The sequence below is a fragment of the Macaca thibetana genome, chromosome 1 (genome assembly GCF_024542745.1).
Source record: "Macaca thibetana thibetana isolate TM-01 chromosome 1, ASM2454274v1, whole genome shotgun sequence".
Taxonomy (NCBI): Eukaryota; Metazoa; Chordata; class Mammalia; order Primates; family Cercopithecidae; genus Macaca; species Macaca thibetana.
The window spans coordinates 31,087,617-31,106,187 of record NC_065578.1 but is presented as its reverse complement, the minus strand read 5'-3'; the positions used below and the strand labels follow the sequence as shown (position 1 = coordinate 31,106,187).

Below are 18,571 nucleotides of genomic sequence, written 5' to 3'. Positions count from 1 at the left end.
AGCCATGATGCTGGGATGTGATAGGTGAGAAGATAACACACAATACACAAGTGATAGACGCAATACTAAATCCAAAGATTTCACGGATGTTCTTCCAAATCTTACCTGGCCCAGTTTCTTATCAAAGATGCCATAAGAAAACAAACAGACTGGCTTAAATTTTGCTGTCTTTTAACTGGTCTACCTATTAGTTATTTACTGTAAATTAATATAAAGTTGATGGCAAAATTTGGGTAGTGTTGTAACTTTGCAAGCTAAAAACACACTGTAGGAACAGCTCTAGGAATCTCACCACCTGTGATTGCTCATACTGAGAACCAGTCAGACACTTGTGAGTGTATTTTTTCATTCATTGTCCCTCAGCTACTGCCCCATTTCTCAGTTCTCATGAAGAGCCAAACTATTTTTTCTGTTTCCATCACGAACTGCTTAAACACTGAAAGTTTGATATAGTACAATAAAATCTATAAATTATCCACTAAGATTCAATGATTTTTAACAACATCATATTATTCTATCAGATGTATATATGATAATATAGCTATATTTTAACAGTTAAAAATTGAATCTTAGTGGATTTGAAAGTTGTAAATGTTATCACTTGGCACTTCACCCAATTACTTTAGTATGTATCCTATAATAAGGACCTTCTTTTTTTTTTTTTTTTTTCTGAGACAGAGTCTTGCTATGTTGCCCCGGCTGGAGTGCAGTGGCACCATCTCAGCTCACTGCAACCTCTGCCTCCTAGGTTCAAGCAATTCTCCTGCCTCAGCCTCCCGAATAGCCAGGATTATAGGTGCACACCACCATGCCCAGATAATTTTTGTATTTTTTAGTAGAGATGGGGTTTCACCATTTTGGCCAGGCTGGTCTCAAACTCCTGACCTCAAGTGATCCACCCGCCTCAGCCTCCCAAAGTGCTGGGATTACAGGCGTAAGCCACTGTGCCTGGCCTCTCTTCCCTATTTCACAGTTAACGCCATCACCATTCACCTGGTCTTGGAGTCAGCCATGAACATTCTCCCCAATTCAGTAAACTGATTTTTATCTGTTATTCCAAATTGGTTCCTACTGACCACCTCCAATAAATTTTAGTTTACACCCTCATCACCTCACTTCTAGATTATTAAACCTTTGAGAACAAGAATTCTTTTACTTATCTTTGAGTCTATAGCAAAGTACACAGCATGCCCTCAAATGTTCCATCTAACATTTTAAACTTCAGTTTTCTAGAGAATCTGAATTAGTTTACAATAAATTCAACGAAATAAAAATAAAACAAGAATCTGGACTAGGAATATACAAATTTATATAGAAAATGGGGGAAGAAGCCAGGTGCAGTGGTTCACACTTGTAATCCTAGCACTTTGAGAGGCCAAGGTGGGAGGATCCCTTGAGCCCAGGAGTTCGAGACCAGCCTGGGTAACCTAGCAAGACCCTGTCTCTGCAAAAAAATTTCAAAAATTAGCCAGGTGTGGTGACGCACACCTGTGGTCCCAAGCTACTTGGGAGACTGAGGTGGGAGGATTGCTTGAACCCAGGAGCTTGAGACTACAATGAGCCGTGCTGGTACCGCAGTGCTCCAGTTTGGGTGACAGAGCAAGACCCTGTCTCAAAACAAACAAAAAAAAGTGGGGGAAGATGAATGCAGTAAGCAGAACCCAAAGAACCACTTAATTATTAAAACAGAGTGGCATTTTGGCCTGTCAGCTACCTGGTATCCAAAATAAAGTAAAATGAGCACTTCCATAATTTTCATTGTCCTTGAAGAGAACACTCGAGTATATGTGGAAAACAAAGTAATTCTTTTTAAATTTTGTTTTATTTTATTTTCCTTTTCTCCTCTATTACTCATTCGAGAAGGAAAGCAAAGTATTTCTGAAACTTGGCTTCAAGAATTAATAATACCTAAGGCTTTAGGGTCTGCCCTTTAGGCTTTGATTTGAAAACCAGAAAGGCTGGCAGTAATAGTGTATGATGTCTCTTCTAACCATATCTTCACTCAAAATGTAATGAATTGGGGACGAATAAATGCCTAGAGAATCTCATTCTGCTTATTCCATGTAACTTCCCACTTTATCAAACAGAATCCACGGGCTGAATCAGAATAGATTTAGATTATTAGTCTGATTTCTTCTCTGATACTCTGAATCATTGTTCTATTTCCCTGACCTATAACCTATGTCTGAGTACTAGCAGTTATAACATATTAATACAAAAGCAACCCATTTCATTTCACATAGCTCTAATTACTAAGGTTTCCATCATTGTGAATGAGACCCACATAGGAGTAACTTACATGAGTCCCATTTGTTAGATTTGCTAGATATGATTTTCAAGAGAAGCTGGAGGCAGGGCGAGGTGGCTCACACCTGTAATCACAGCACTTTGCGAGGCCGAGGTGGGCAGATCACCTCAGGTCAGGAGTTCCAGACCAGCCTGGCCAACATGGTGAAACCCTGTCTCTACTAAAAATACAAAAAAAATTAGTCGTGTGTGGTGGTGGGCACCTGTAATCTGAGCTACTTAGGAGGCTGAGGCAGGAGAATCACTTGAACCCAGGAGGTTTCAGTGAGCCAAGATCACTCCCTTGCACTCCAGCCTGGGCAACAAGAGCGAAACTCCATCTCAAAAAAAAAAAAAAAAAAAAAAAAAGAGAAGCTAGAAATGTGGATTTAATATACAGCCAACTGTTTAATGTTTGTTCAATTTTTGAAAAATATATTAGTCCCTATAAGACACATCTGTTGCAAGCCAAGTGCAGCCTACAGACTACCAGTTTGGAGCCTCTGGTTAAATTCTGTTAATACAAATTAAACAGCATGTTAGAATTTTTTAAGTGATCTTATCTCTTTGTTCAGACTTTTAAGTGTCCTGTTGGCAAAGAAGTCCTATTCTTCTTATTTCCCTTGGTAACAGGTTTATTGAGATGTAACTCATATACCATACAACCCATACATTTTTAGTATATTTAGTATGATTTTTAGTATATTTAGAGCTGGGCAACCATCAGCAGAATTTTATAACATCTTCATCATCCTAAAAAAAAAAAAACCCATAACTCTATGGCCAGGCATGGCAGGTAACACCTGTAATTCCAGCACTTTGGGGAGCCTGAGGCGGTCAGATCACTTGAGCCCAGGAGTTCAAGACCAGTCTGGACAACATAATTAGACCCTGCCTCTAAAAAAAAAAAAAAATGGCCAGGCACGGTGGCTCACACCTGTAATTCTAGCAATTTGGGAGGCTGAAGTGGGTGGATCACTTGAGGTCAGGAGTTTGAGACCAGCCTGGCCAACATGCCAAAACCCCATCTCTACTAAAAATAAATTGGCTGGGTGTGGTAGCTCACACATGTAATCCCAACACTTTGGGAGGCTGAGGGGGGGCAGATCACCTGAGGTCAGGAGTTCGAGACCAGCCTGACCAACATGGAGAAACCCCATCTCTACTAAAAATACAAAATTAGCGAGGTGTGGTGGCGCATGCCTGTAATCCCGCTACTTCAGAGGCTGAAGCAGGAGAATCACTTGAACCCGCGAGGCAGAGGTTGCAGTGAGCTGAGATTGCGCCATTGCACTCCAGCCTGGGTAACAAGAGCAAAATTCTGTCTATAAATAAAATAAATAAATAAATAAGCCAGGAGTGGTCGCGCGTGCCTGTAGTCCCAGTTACTCAGAAGCCTGAGGCAGGAGAATCGCTTGAACCTGGAAAGCGGAGGTTGCGGTGAGCTGAGACTGTGCCACTGCACTCCAGCCTGGGCAATAGAGCAAGACTCCATCTCAAAGGAAAAAAAAAAAAGCAAAACAATAATAAATTAAATTAAATTAAAAAAAAAAGAAACCCCGTTAACTCTTTAACTGTCACCCCCAATGCTCACCCACCTAAGCTGTAAACAATCACTAAGGTACTTTCTGTTTCTTACAAATTTGCCTGCTCTGGACATTTCATTTAAATAGAACCATACAATATGTGGTCTTTTTTGACTGGCTTCTTTCACTTAGTGTAATAATTTTGAGGTTCGTCCATGTTTTAACATGTATCAGTACATTCTTTTTATAGCACTTTTTTTTTTTTTGAGACAGAGTCTTGCTCTGTTGCCCAGGCTTGAGTGCAGTGGCATGGTCTCAGCTCACTGCAGCCCTTGCCTCCCGGGTTCTAGCAATTCTCCTGCCTCAGCCTCCCAGGTAGCTAGGATTATAGGCACGCACCACCACATCTGGCTAATTTTTGTATTTTGAGTAGAGACGGAGTTTTATGTTGCCCAGGCTGGTCTTGAACTCTTGGACTCAAGTGATCTTCCTGCCTCAGCCTCCTAAAGTGCTAAGATCATAGGCGTAAGTCGCTGCAGGTTTAGTGGTTAACGAGCCCCCTAAGTTTTTGTTCATCTAGAAACATCTTAATTTCTCCCTCATTTTAGAAGGACAGTTTTGTTAGATATAGTTTTTTTGTTGTTGTTGAGATGAAGCGTTGCACTGTCGCCAAGGCTGGAGTGCAATGGCGCGATCTCAGCTCCCTGCAACCTCTGCCTCCTGGGTTCAAGTGATTCTCCCGCCTTGGCCTCCCCAGTAGCTGGGACTACAGGGGCTCACCACCCATTTTTTTTAATACAAAAAAATAATTTTTGTGTTTTTAGTAGAGAAGAGGTTTCACCATGTTGGCCAGGCTGGTCTTGAACTCTGGGCCCCAGGTGATCTACCCACTTCGGCCTCCCAAAGTGCTGGGATTACAGGCATGAGCCACCATGCCCAGCCTCAAGCAATTCTCTTGTTTCAGCCTCCCCAGTAGCTGGGATTACAGGCACCTGCCACTGCACCTGGCTAATTTTTGTATTTTTAGTAGAGATGGGGTTTCACCATGTTGGCCAGGCTGGTCTCAAACTCCTGATCTCAAGTGATCTGCCTGCGTCGACCTCCAAAGTGCTGGGATTACAGGGGTGAGCCACCATGCCCATGCCGCCTGGCCAGATATAGAATTCTTGCTTGACGGTTTTTCTTTCAGCACTTTGCTTTTTTGTTTTGTTTTTGAGACAGGTTTTTGCTCTGTCATACAGGCTGGAATGTAGTAGCACAATCAACTCCCCGCAGCCTCAACCTCGTGAGGCAATCTTCCTACCTCAGCCTCTCACATAGCTGGGACCACAGGCCCATGCCACCACATCCAAGTAAATTTTTTTTTTTTGTAGAGACTAGGTCTTGTGATGTTGCCCAGGCTGGTTATGAATTCCTTGGCTCAAGTGATCCTCTGGCCTTGGCCTCCCAAAGTGCTGGATTTCAGGTATGAACCACTGTGCCTGGCCTCGTTCAGCACTTTGTTATCCTACTGCCTTCTAACCTCCATGATTTTGAGACAAGGTCTTCCTCTGTCACCCAGGCTGGAGTGCAGTGGTACAATCATGGCTCACTGCTGCCTCAACCTCTCAGACTCAAGCAATCCTGTCACCTCAGCCTCCCAAGTAGCTGGGACTACAGGTGTGTATCACCACACCTGGCTAATTTTCATATTTTTTGTAGAGATGAGGTTTCAACATGTTTTCTAGGCTAGTCTCAAATTTCTAGGCTCAAGTGATCCGCCTGCCTCAGCCTCCCAGAGTGCTGGGATTACAGGTATGAAACTCCGCGCCCAGCCATGCAACCACTTTAAAAAATACTTTGGGGCCAGGCACCATGGCTCATGTCTATAATCCCAACACTTTTGGAGGCTGAGGCAGGTGGATCACTGGAGCCCAGGAGTTTGAGACCAGCCTGGGCAACAGAGTGGGACCCCATATTTTAAAAATAAAATGGCTGCACTGACTGGACATGGTGGCTCATGCCTGTATTCCCACTTTGGGAGGTTGAGGCGGGCAGATCACTTGAGCCCAGGAGTTTGAGACCAGTCTGGGCAAGACGGCAAAACCCCACCTTTATAAAAAATACAAAAAGCCAGGCATGGGGGCATGTGCCTGTAGTCCCAGCTACCTGGGAGATCTTAAGAGGCTTGACTGAGCCCTTGCAGTTGAGGCTGTAGTGAGCTGTGATCACGCTACAGCACTCTAGCCTGGGCGACAGAGCGAGATACTGTCTCAAACAAAACAAAATGAAACACTTTAATGCTTTAAAAGACACCACTGGGCCGGGCACAGTGGCTCATGCCTGTAATCCCCACTTTGGGAAGCCAAAGTGGGCGGATCACATGAGGTCAGGAGTTCAAGACCAGCCTGGACAACGTGGTGAAACACCATCTCTACTAAAAATACAAATATTAGCTAGGTGTGGTAGTGCATGCCTGTAATCCCAGCTACTTGGGAAGCTGAGGCAGGAGAATTGCTTGAACCTAGAAAGTGGAGATTGCAGTGAGCCGAGATCACGCCACTGCACTACAGCCTGGGCAACAGAGCAAGACCCCGTCTCAAAAAAGTTTAAAAAAAAAATCTATATATATGTAAAAAGTAAATAAAAGACACCATCAAGAAAGTGAAAATATATCCTCATTTGTATAGTATCCCTACCTGTCACACAGGAGACCAGGTTGGATTCCCTGACAGGGAGCCAGAAAATTAGAAGAAAAAGAGGTGGGGTGCAGTGGTCAAGCAATCTGCCTGACTTGTCCTCCCAAAGTGTTGGAATTATAGGTGTGGGCCACTGCACCTGGCCAAAAGTTTTAAATTTTAACTAAGTCTATACATATATATACACACACAACTTCTTTGTTAAATCTTTTTTTACTTTAAAAAATAGAAGTAGAGACAGGGTCTCACTTTGTTGCCCAGGTTGGTCTTGGAACTTTTTTTCTTTTTTTTTTTGAGACGGAGTCTCGCTCTGTCGCCCAGGCTGGAGTGCAGTGGCGGGATCTCAGCTCACTGCAAGCTCCGCCTCCCGGGTTCACACCATTCTCCTGCCTCAGCCTCCCGAGTAGCTGAGACTACAGGCGCCCGCCATCTCGCCCGGCTAGCTTTTTGTATTTTTTAGTAGAGACGGGGTTTCACCCTGTTAGCCAGGATGGTCTCGATCTCCTGACCTCGTGATCCGCCCGTCTCGGCCTCCCAAAGTGCTGGGATTACAGGCTTGAGCCACCGCGCCCAGCCAGGCGCGGTAGGTCTTGGAACTCTTGGGCTCAAGTGATCTTCCTGCCTTGGCCTCCCAAAGTGTTGGGATTACAGGTGTGTTGGGATTACAGGTGTGAACCACCGTGCCCAGCCTTCGGCATCTTATCTAACAAATCATTGCCTACTCCAAGGCCATGAAGATGTACCCCTAAGTTTTTTTTTTTTTTTTTTTTTTTTGAGACGACGTTTCGCTCTTGTCACCCAGCTGGAGTGCAATGGCGTAATCTTGGCTCACTGCAACCTCCACCTCCCGATTCTCCTGCCTCAGCCTCCTGAGTAGCTGGGATTACAGATGTCCACCACCAGGCCTGGCTAATTTTTGCATTTTTAGTAGAGATGGGATTTCACAATGCTGGCCAGGCTGGTCTCAAATTATTGACCTCAGGTGATCCACCCGCCTTGGTCTCCCAAAGCGCTGGGATTACAGATGTGAACCACCGTGCCTGGCCCCCTATTTTTTCTTACAAATCAATGATCCACACGAGCCCTTTCTTAATGAACTTCAAGATGCCTTCGACTTTTTTTTTTTGAGACAGTCTTGCTCTGTCGCCCAGGCAGGACTGCAGTGGTGCAATCTTGGGGTTCAAGTGATTCTCCCACCCCAGCCTCCTGAAGCTGGGACTACAGGCGTGCGACACCACATCTGGCTAATTTTTGTATTTTTAGTAGAGACGGGGTTTCACCATGTTGGCCAGGGCAGTCTCGAACTCCTGACCTCAAGTGATCTGCCAGTCTCGGCCTCCCAAAATGCTGGGATTACAGGCATGAGCCCCCGTGTCTGGCCTGAGATACCTTCAATGTTAATGACTTTTGTGATTAAATCAACTTATCAAACCAATTGGCCTGCAGTATACAAGTTCCTTTCCTGTGTCAAGTTACTTATTTTCCATGACCTGCTGGGAGAAGACCTCTGTTAGGCACCAAGGCAGGCAAGGATCACAATGCTTTGCCAAGAAAGTCACATTTGTGTCCTCTCTACTAGCTGGGAAGCAGTCTTCTCAAGTTCAGTCTAGAATGCTTTCCAAAATCACTGGCCATGGTAAAAACAAAATCTTTATTTACTAAATCCAGACTAAAAACCAAGATATTATATTTGAAATATCTTTCAAATACCCCAAACTCAATCTCTACTATTTGTAGAGGGAGGCATTCCCAGGCAAAATTCATATTTGATTGATAATTGATTTAGTAAGGATTTGATTATTAGCTTAGACTCACACAGAACTCTCATTTTAGAGGTAGGTAAACTGAGGCATAACTTGCAGAAGAACCCAGCTAATAAGTGGGAGAGATTAAACCAGGTATTTCTGATGAGAGCCAATGTTTCCACCATTACATATACCTTACTTGACAGCATACCAACCACAGGACTCTTTTGTTGTTTCCTGGAAGGAGTGTGCTCCCAGGAGTGTCAATGCTGCTTTTCAATTCCACCACACATTTGATTCAATCTGTCACACGAGGTATGATCCAGTTCTTGCTCTGAACAAGGAATATAAGCCTGGGAAACATAGTGAGACCTCGTCTCTACTAAAAATAAAGCCGGGAGTGGTGGCTCACGTCTGTAATCCCAGCACTTCGGGAGGCCGAGGTGGGTGGCTCACGAGGTCAGGAGATCCTGGCTAACACAGGGAAACCCCGTCTCTACTAAAAATACAAAAAATTAGCCGGGCGCGGTGGCGGGCGCCTGTAGTCCCAGCTACTCAGGAGGCTGAGGTAGGAGAATGGCGTGAACCTGGGAGGCGGAGCCTGCAATAAGCCGAGATCGCGCTACTGCACTCCAGCCTGGGCGACAGCGAGACTCCATCTCAAACAACAACAACGGCCGGGCGCGGTGGCTCAAGCCTGTAATCCCAGCACTTTGGGAGGCCGAGACGGGCGGATCACGAGTTCAGGAGATCGAGACCATCCTGGCTAACACGGTGAAACCCCGTCTCTACTAAAATACAAAAAAAATTAGCCGGGCGAGGTGGCGGGCGCCTGTACTCCCAGCTACTCGGGAGGCTGAGGCAGGAGAATGGCGTGAACCCGGGAGGCGGGGCTTGCAGTGAGCTGAGATCCGGCCACTGCACTCCAGCCTGGGCAACAGAGCTAGACTCCGTCTCAAACAACAACAACAACAACAACAACAACAACAATTACAAATATCAAATGACACAAACACTAATATGCAGAGCAACAGAAATTATAGGAACTGGCAAGTAGTTAGGTAGTCATTTGAAGGCTGTCACCTCAAAGGAAAAACAAAAACAACCCCATTTGAATCAAACAGATTGCTTGAGCCCAGGAATTCAAGACCAGCTGGGCAACATGGCAAAACCCCATCTCTACTAAAAAAATACAAAAATCAGCCAGGCATGGTGGTACATGTCTCTCAGCTACTAGGGAGACTGAAGTGGGAAGATGGCTTGAGCCTGGAAGGTAGAGGTTGCAGTAAGCTGACATCTCACACTGCACTCCAGCCAGCCTGGGCAACACAGCTAGAGCCTGTTTCAGAAAAAAAAAAAAAAGAAAGAAAGAAAAAAGAAAAAGGAAGGAAGGAAAGGAGGGAGGGAGAGAGGGAATGAAAAATTATGTATTGACAGAAGGTAGCTGTGCTGGATGGACCACCAACAGGCATATTGGAAATCGTGTGGTACTGGTGCAAAGGGCTACAAAGACAGATCTAATTCTTAGTCTTACTACTTAACAATTGTGCAACTTGGGTATCTTAATTTTCATACCCTTACCCAGACTATCTCAGAGTCACAGTGAAGACTGAATGAGAATATATACCCAAGTACTTTGCAAACAATAAAATGCTATGCTGGTAAAGTAGGGTTAGATTTGAAGATGACTTTTCAAAATTCCTGAATTTCTCTCAGAGCTTCATGAACAGGAAATGCTGCAAACGAGAACAGTTTGAAACAGATCTGGCAGCATGAGGCTCTCAGGGTGTTATTTGCAAGCCTGTCAGAATTGCGAGTCACCAAGACAATGGCAGAGGCTACTCTTCTACTGGACAATTGGGCCAGTCCACAATGGGACCATAATAAGGCTGCTCATATTCTAGTAGAATCTTCAATGGACTGGGCTGAACAGTAATCACTCCAGGAAACAAAGCTAAATTTATAAACTAGGTGGTTTAGCTAAAGGCCACCCGGGGAAAACTATCTCCTGCACACATGACTATGTATTCAAAGTTCAGGGTCTAAGTAAAAAAAAATATATATATGTGTGTGTGTGTGTGTGTGTATATATATATATATATATATATATAAAAAATAAAAAATAAATATATTCCTAGTTCTTCTAGTTTGCTAATCCTAATTCTCTCTTGGGATTTACCAGTCCTTTGGCCCTTGAGTGTATATATAAATGTGTAAATACAAGGCTCAGATCTACGGAAGGGAAATAAGAGGTGGAGGGGAGACACAGGAGAAGACTAGGATAACTATAGTCCAAACAGTTTCTCCAAAAGAAATTTTCAAACTATCTCTTTTGAAATAGAATCAGGTGGCTCTTACCTTCCTAGGAACACTTCACTGCCACTACCACTAGGTACCATAAGGGATTAAAACAAATTAAAGCAGGAAAATGAAAAAGCTCAATTTCCATTTAAGCCAGCACAAAAATATACACTGAATAGCTTCTAAGCACTTGCATTGTGTGTGTGTATGTGCGTGTTGGGGATAACCAAATGGTTATCTCCAAACTATCTCAAATAGGCACTAATGGTTTCTACCTTCAGGAAACTTTACAACTTAGTTTAGTCTCATAGCTCTAAGAATACAAAAGATAATGAATGTAACTGTACAATGAGTTCAGAGAATGGGAGTGAGAACTCTCTTTACTGAGTGGGTAAGTTCTGAAGTGGTCTCTGAAGGCTAGATGGTTAATATTTCTGAAGGGTTTGGTGCACAAGACGAGTTTGGTTAAAGAGGCATAAACACAAAGGTCCACACAGCAAAATGCCTCTGAGATCGAATAGCAAAACTGCTGGCTACCTGGCCTCTATTCTGCAGTACCCTCCACCTCCAACTCCAGTCTTCAGACAAAGAGGGTTCTGCATTGTCTGTCAGCTGAATTACACAAATCCCTCTGACTAGCTCTTCATTTTAGCCCTTAGCAACAATACAAGAAAGAGTCTTTCCAACAGCCCCTCTGACAAAATGGAAACAGGGATTTCTCTAACCTGTATGTATTCATCAAAAACGAGGGAGTTAGATTTAGGAGGCAATCTTCTAAGGCCTCATGTGAGAAAGGCCCAGGGTGAAATGGAAGAGAAAAGCCCGGCTGAAAGGCCACACAAAGAATCCTCTCCACCCGCAGAAGACACGCCATGAACAAACATCCAGTGTTCACCCTTAAACTCTATCAACTCGATCCAACATGATGTAGTCAAAAGAGCACTGATTTGGAAGTCAGGTGAACTGTGTAACTGTGGGCAAATTACCCACTATCTTAGAGTTTTGCTTCTGCCTCTCTAAAACGGGGATATTTATTATAGTGCAAGTCTTCAGAAAGTAATAAATAAAATAAAATGGGCACAATAAACTTTATAGGACCCTGTAGGATTAATGAGGTGATGTGAAAGTATCTAGGGCCTAAATGTTGAATCAATGGTATTCCTTTTTTCTTCTCACCTCCTGCAGTGAAAGGCCTAAATTCCTTATAAGGAAAATTTTCAGGAAGTTAGGGTCAAAGAAAAAAACCATTATTTTCTTGCTTTCTATTAAACGTTGGTTTTTCCTTTTCCTTCCAACACTCAGTTCTTTCTCTTAATCTTTATCCTTCCATTCTGTCTTCATTCTCTTAAAAGCTACACTTAAGGAACCAATGACCAGGGGTTTAAAAAAGGGCCTATTTCCCCCTTTACTTCACCTCCAAGTGGGCAATTCCAATCATGATTCACTAGAAAATTATAGCCTATTGGGTGATTTAAATATTGATGACTGTTCAGATGCAGTGGCTCACACCTGTAATCCTAGCACTTTGGGAGGCCGAGGCGGGTGGATCACTTGAGGTCAGGGGTTCAACAGCAGCCTGGCCAACACGGTGAGACCTCGTCTCTACTAAAAATACAAAAATTACCCAGGTGCAGTGGCGGGCCCCTTTAATCCCAGCTACTTGGGAGGCTGAGGCAGAAGAATCACTTGAACCCAGGAGGCAGAGGTTGCAGTGAGCCAAGATTGCACCATTGCACTCCAGCCTGGGCAACAGGGCAAAAACTCCATCTCAAAAAATAAATAAACAAATGCTGATGACTTCTGCAATCTATACCTAAGACCTAGAGGGAACATGGGTTCCTTCCAATCACGTCTGTAAGTACCTCAAATGGAGGGAAAAAAAAAAAAGCATCTTCTTCTCCACAAACCTGTTCCTTATATATTTCTCTTAATTCATGGTCCACAATTCCATACCTGGAATTCTGAAATCAAAGGGGCTCTGAAGGCCAGGCACGATGGCTCATACCTATAATTCTAGCACTTTAGGAGGCCGAGGCAGGAGGCTTGCTTGAGGCCAGGAGTTTGCGAACAGCCTACAACTGGATATTTTTGCTACAGAAATATTCATAATATTTGACCATACAGGTTTCTATCCCAGACCTCACTGGATGTGTTATACAAGTTATATGTACCATAATGACTTTCTAAAATTCAAAAAATTAGGATTCTGAAACATCTGGCATAAATAATTTCTTAAAAGGCATACACTCTCAATTGGGGCAGCATCACATCCAAAAGGGCAAATAGGTTTGTCGGCAAGGAAGAAAAAAAGTTAGGTATTAGAATGGTACATAGCCCTTCAAAGCTCAACCTTACCCAACAAAATCTTACTATTACATGAGCAGGACTGACAGTGACTTCATCGAAGGCAGACAAAATATATGCAGGATCTATGCTACAAAATTATGGTGACCAGGCGGCCGTGACTGGGGAACTTTCTCTTGATTGATCGCTGGATCTCGATATGGCACGAGATGGCCTGTGCATGCCTGCTGGCTGCATTATGAATGTTATTTATGTTTTATCCTCAGTGGATTGTGTGACTTGGGCTTTGGTCATTATCAAGCAAAAGTCTAAAACTTCACGAAATAATTTTTAATTGTATTGTTTTACTTCTGTTGGATAAATTCTAGTTTTGAATGATTTTTAAAGTTTTGATTACATTGTTTTTATACAAACTACCAAATTGGATTGTAATTTGATACAATGTATGTAAGCAAGTAAACTGCATTAAAAGTTACATAGCAAATACAGCCATAAAAATTAAGTTAAGGCCAGCAGCGGTGGCTCAGGCCTGTAATTCTAGCACTTTGGGAGGCTGAGCTGGGCGGATTGCCTGAGCTCGGGAGTTTGAGACCAGCCTGGGCAACATGGTGAAACACCATCTCTACTAAAATACAAAAAATTAGCCAGGCGTGGTGGCATGTGCCTGTAGTCCTGGCTACTCAGGAGGCTGAGGCAGGAGAATTGTTTGGATCTGGGAGGCAGATGTTGCAGTGAGCTGAGACTGCGCCGCTATACTGCAGCCTGGGCGACAGAGTGAGACTCTGTCTCAAAAATAAATAAATAAATAAGTTAAATGCAAACAGCTAAAAAAAAAAAAAAAAAAAAAAAAGATGAGGCCAGCTGAACACGTTGGCTCACACCTGTAATCCTAGCACTTTGGGAGGCCAAGGCAGGAGAATTGCCTGAACTCAGGAGTTTGAGAACAGCCTGGGCAACATGGTGAAACCCTGTCTATATTAAAATACAAAAAATTAGCCAGGCTTGGTGGCAGGGGCCCGTAATCCCAGCTACTCAGGAGGCTGAGGCATGAGAATTGTTTGAACCCAGGAGGCAGAGGTTGCAGTGAGCCAAGATTGCGCCACTGCACTCCAGCCTGGGCAACAGAGCGAGACTCTGTCGCAAAAAAAAAAAAAAAAAAAAAAAAAAAAAAAAAGATGAGGCCTCACTATGTTGCCCAGGCTGGTCTTGAACTCCTGGCCTGAAGCAATCCTCCTGCCTTGGCCTCCGAAAGTGCTGGGATTACAGGCGTGAGCCATCCTGTCCAGCCCAAATAGGTTTTTTTTTCTTTTTAAAGACAGGTCTCACTCTGTTGTCCAGGCTAGAGTGCAGTGGTGTGATCTTGGTTCACTACAGCCTCCACCTCCTAAACTTAATCTATCCTTCCACTTCACCCTTAGAAGTAGTTGGGACTGCAGGTGCATGCCACTACACACGGTTAATTACTGTATTTTCTGTAGACACGGGGTTTGATCATGTTGCTCAGTCTGGTTTCGAACTCCTACGCTCAAGTGATCCTCCTCAGCCTCTCAAAGTGCTCAGGAGTTTGAGCCTAACCCAAAAATTTTGTTTAGTCATTCTTTTTTTTTTTTTGAGACGGAGTCTTGCTCTGTTGCCAGGCTGGAGTGCAGTGGCACAACCTCAACCTCGGCTCACTGCAACCTCCGACTCCCAGGTTCAAACAATTCTCCTGCCTCAGCCTCCTGAGTAGTTGGGACTACTGGCGCACGCCACCACGCCCAGCTCATTTTTGTATTTTTAGTAGAGATGGGGTTTCACCATGTTGTCCTGGCTGGTCTCGAACTCCTGACCTCAAGCAATCCACCCACCTCAGTCTCCCATAGTACTGGGATTACAGGCATGAGCCACCATGCCCCGTCCTGTTTAGTCTTTCTTAATCATGCATTGAATAAAAACTGAATTGTACACTTACTCTTACATATAAAGCACAAAGTATATAAAAAGATATAGTTTATCTTGGTATTAATATTTCATAGGACAGGTATATTAGGGGGAAAAAGGTCTAAAAAGGCTCCTTAGGAAGGTGATTAAAACAAAAATTGGAGAAACAACACTGGGAAACACTGGATTAGTGTTCTGTACTAATACTTTCAAAGTTTTTCAACCCAGAAACATGGGAATTATCTTTGACAGTTCTGTTTCCCTTAATTCTCACCCCACATCCAACCACTAAGAATGGCTGGCTTTATTTCCTAATTATTTCTGGACTCTGTCTCTTTTTCTCCATTCCTACTGCCACTGAACGAATTTAGGTCTTCATAATCTCTTGCTTAGATGTTACAAGAGCCTCATCAAACTGCCTTTTTCCTCCTTACACCCAAACTTTTTTGAGTTTCGCTGTTGCTGCCCAGGCTGGAGTACAATGGCATGGTCTCGGCTCATGGCAACCTCCGCCTCCTGGGTTCAAGCGATTGTCCTACCTCAGCCTCCTGAGTAGCTGGGATTACAGGCATGCACCACCACGCCCGGCTAATTTTTTGTATTTTTAGTACAGACGGGTTTTCTCCGTGTTGGTTAGGCTGGTCTTGAACTTCCGGCCTCAGGTGATTTGTCTGCCTCGGCCTCCCAAAGTGCTGAGATTACGGGCATGAGCCACCGCGCCCAGCCCACCCACACTTCTTAAAACAGTTTACCTCTTCTCTTTTCTTTTTTCTTTAAAAATGAGGCCGGGCGCGGTGGCTCAAGCCTGTAATCCCAGCACTTTGGGAGGCCGAGACGGGCGGATCACGAGGTCAGGAGTTCGAGACCATCCTGGCTAACAAGGTGAAACCCCGTCTCTACTAAAAAATACAAAAAACTAGCTGGGCGAGGTGGCGGGCGCCTGTAGTCCCGGCTACTCGGGAGGCTGAGGCAGGAGAATGGCATAAAAACCCGGGAGGCAGAGCTTGCAGTGAGCTGAGATCTGGCCACTGCACTCCAGCCTGGGCGACACAGCGAGACTCCGTCTCAAAAAAAAAAAAAATAAAAAAATAAAAATAAAAAAAAAAAAAAAAAAAAAAACAAAAATGAGACAGTGTCTCGCTAAGTTGCACATGCTGGTCTCAAACTGCTGACCTCAAGTGATCCTCCCACCTCAGCCTCCCAAAGTGCTAGGATTACAGGCATCAGCCACTGTGCCAGTCCTGTCCTCTCTCATTTCTTAGCTTACTCCAATTCACTTCCATGCCATCAAGACTGTCTTTGTAAAGGCCACTTACCAAGCACATGACGCTAAATTCAATAGATATTTTCAGTCCTTTTTTTTTTTTTTTTTTTTTTTTTTTTTTTTTTTTTGCTTGTTCTCTTGGCAGCACTCAATCCTGACAACTATTTCCTTATTTTTGAAATACTCTCTTTCTCTTGGCTTGTTTGTTTTTGGTTTGTTCTTTTTTTTTTTTTTTTTGAGACAAAGTCTCGCTCTTGTCCCCCAGGCTATAGCGCAGTGGTACGATCTCGACTCACTGCAACCTCTGCCTCCTGGGTTCAAGCGATTCTGTTGCCTCAGCCTCCTGAGTAGCTGGGATTACAGGCGCCTGCTACCACGCCTGGCTAATTTTTGTATTTTTAGTAGAGATGGGGGTTTCACCATGTTGGCCAGGCTGGTCCTGAACTCCTGACCTCAGGTGATCCCCCCACCTCGGCCTCCCAAAGTGCTGGGACTACAGGTGTGAGCCACCGTGCCCAGCCTCTCTTGGCTTTTTTTTTTTTTTTTTTTTTTTTTTTTTTTTGAGACAGAGCATTGCTGTGTTGCCCAGGCTGGAGGGCAGTGGTGTGATCTCAGCTCACAGCAACCTCTGCCTCCTGGGTTCAAGTGATTCTCCTGCCTCAGTTGCTGGGATTACAGGCATGCACCACCACGCCTGCTAAGTTTTGTATTTTTAGTAGAGCTGGGTTTTCACCATGTTGGCCAGGCTGATCTCGAACTCCTGACCTCAGGTGATCCACCCATCTTGGCCTCCCTAAGTGCTGGGATTACAGGCATGAGACACCACACCTGGCCTCTTTCTCGTGGCTTTTAAGACACCAAGCACTCCTTGTTTTCTTCTTTTAGTTCTGACTGATGTTTCCTTCCTTTCTGCACATCACAGCTGATCTACCTCGGCCAGCTTTTTAGCCCAGCTTTCATCATATTTTTCCTGAGTGTTATGAATCACTCCATAGTTTTAGTTGCCATGTACAGAGATAAACAGGCGATCAAACCTCTATCTCGATTCCCAGGCCTCACACTCTTGAGCTCCAGACTTCTATATTCAATTGATCTTTGGACAACTTCCCTGGAGGTCAGAGAATCCTTAAAATGCACAAATTTAAATTCATCTCAATTAACAGCATCACTATCCATTCTGCTCTCAAGGCAACAGGCACAGGAGTCATGCTTAATTTTTTTTCCTTGGCTTCAGCCACCAGATGAAATCAATAACCAAGTCCTGATGATTCAAATTCCTAACTCTCTTATTCCCTACTATTACCACCTCAGCTGCTGCCATCGTCTCCTGCCAGGACTACCACATTACTTAACAAGCTCCTAGTTACGGCCAGGAGCAGTAGCTTATGCCTGTAATCACTTTGGGAGGCCGAGGGAGGCAGATCACTTGAGGTCAGGAATTCCAGACCAGCCTGGACAACATGCTGAAACCCCATCTCTACTAAAAATACAAAAATTAGCTGGGCATGGTGGCACATGCCTGTAATCTCAGCTATTCAGGAGGCTGAGGCAGGAGAAAAGCTTGAATGCTTGAACCCAGGAGGTGGAGGTTGCAGTGAGCTGAGATCGCATCACTGCACTCCAGCCTGGGTGACAGAGCAAGACTCTGTCTCAAAAAAAAAAAAAAAAAAAAAAGGAACTCCGTCTGGGTGTGGTGGTAATCCCAACACTCCAACACTTTGGGAGGCCAAGGAGGAAGGATCACCTGATGTCAGGTGTTCTAGACCAGCCTGGCCAACATGGAGAAACCCCATCTTTATTAAAGATACAAAAAATTAACTGAGTGTGGTGGTGGGCGCCTGTAATTCCAGCTACTCAGGAGGCTCAGGCAGGATAATCTCCTGAACCCAGGCGGCGGACGTTGCAGTGAGCTGAGATCACGCCACTGCACTCCAGCCTGGGTGACACAGCAATACTCCATCTCAAAAAAATAAATAAAAAATAAATTAAAAAAAAAATTAATTGGCTGGGTGCGGTGGCTCAAGCCCATAATCTCGGCACTTTGGGAGGCTGAGGCAGATGGACTGTCTGAGGTCAGAAATTCGAGACCAGCCTGGCCAACATGGTGAAATCCTGTCTCTACTAAAAAGACAAAAAAAGTTAGGCAGGCATGGTGGCCCAAGCCTGTAATCCCAGCTACTCTGGAGGCTGAGGCAGGAGAATCACTTGAACCCAGGAGGCGGGGGTTGCAGTGAGCCAAAAATCGCACCACTGCACTCCAGCCTGTGTGGCAGACCAAGACTCCGTCTAAAAAAAAAAAAAAAAATTAACATTTAAAAAATACATACAATTTTGTAAAACACATAGACTACGTAACACTTCATAAAATACACAGTATATTGATTGAAGTAACATTTGCAAATAAGACAGACAATTCTCAGGCTATATTTGGCTTCAAATATCTTTTGTTAATGTTTTCAGATTTTGAAAGTTGGCTTGTAACCTTTACAAAGCAGTAAGTATTATTTATAAATCCAGGCCAAGTGTGGTAGCTCACGCCTGTAATCT

The 18,571-nt window shown here is 44.0% G+C and overlaps 1 protein-coding gene across 3 annotated transcripts in view; it reads right to left on the bottom strand.

Annotated features, from left to right (window-relative positions):
- The window catches only part of KPNA6 (karyopherin subunit alpha 6), a 64,128-nt gene that overhangs the window by 32,068 nt on the left and 13,489 nt on the right, over positions 1 to 18,571 (bottom strand). Inside the window, exon 1 of one of the 3 annotated variants that reach the window (XM_050795161.1) lies at positions 8,447 to 8,904. The exons of the other annotated variants lie outside the window; for them this stretch is intronic. The gene's annotated coding sequence lies outside the window, so the exon portion shown is untranslated. Of the gene's footprint in view, positions 1 to 8,446; positions 8,905 to 18,571 lie in introns of those variants that run through there. 3 annotated transcript variants of the gene reach the window in all.